Below are 1098 nucleotides of genomic sequence, written 5' to 3' on the forward strand. Positions count from 1 at the left end.
GAGCGAGAGACCCGGAGCCCAGCCAGGAGCCGGCGTGCTCACAGAGCGGACTGGCAACGCCTCCACGCCGGGACTCCGACAGTCCGGAGACTTCACTTCCCAGGTGTCATTGCACCGGGCTCCCGGAGCCGAGCCTGCCGCCGTGGCGCGGTGCGTGCCGGGAGTTGTAGTCCAGCCGAGATGAGCCGCGCCGGTCCCCTTCGCGCACTCGGGTTTGCAGGCTGGCCCTCGGTTTCTCTGCGCTGCGACTCTGATGGGCTCAGCCTCTCGCTCCCAGCGCCCGGGACCTGCGTCGACCGCGTTGTCTGACCCAGCTGCTTTCGCTTCCTTAGCTCACGACAGAAGGGTGGTGGAAGCCCCTTGTAGGTCTGGGCGGCGCTTTGTGTTTTAAGTGCTGGAAACTTTTCAGGGTCAATGTCATCTTGTCACTCTACAGGGAAAGGGCAAAGCCGGTCATTCGGCTGCCTGAGAAACAACTGCCAAACGTATAGGGAACGATTCCGAAGTGACTTATGTTTCCAAGGCGAAGAGATCTCAGAAACGAGGATATTTTCAAGGCGCAGCTGAGAGATGCGAGTCTTTTCACCGAAAATTACTTGCGAGGGATTGAGTGTAACTGGCTGAAAACTGTGGAAGGGAAAGTTTTTATGCTCCACAAAATGTAAATTCCTGAAGGGCAATGAGACTTGTGTACCGTGACATGTTTCACTCGCTAGACACGGGATTAATCACTTTACAAATGTTATGGAATTAATTCCACGCTGTGCTAGAGAAAACAGCTTGTTGAGACTGAGAGAGAGAGAGAGAGAGAGAGAGAGAGAGAGAGAGAGAGAGAGAGAGAGAGCGAGAGAGATTTTGATTAAATATAGACTCCAATACAGTTTTTACTTTTGCACCAGAGTGAACGTACGTTTGTTTTTGTATATAGTGCAGTTTATCTAACGAAGTTAAGTCACCCAAAGTTTGCTGAGAAGTACTGTGTATTGCAGGAAATTTATTTTCAGGTCTGTGGGACATATGCTTTTTGTTTGTTTTCTCATTAAACTTTGTTTTAATGGGTCTCAAAATTCTGTTATTGCTTTTTTTTTTTTTTTTTTT

The sequence above is a fragment of the Carlito syrichta genome, unplaced genomic scaffold (assembly GCF_000164805.1).
Source record: "Carlito syrichta isolate Samal-C Ts95f unplaced genomic scaffold, Tarsius_syrichta-2.0.1 Scaffold303517, whole genome shotgun sequence".
NCBI classification, from domain to species: Eukaryota; Metazoa; Chordata; class Mammalia; order Primates; family Tarsiidae; genus Carlito; species Carlito syrichta.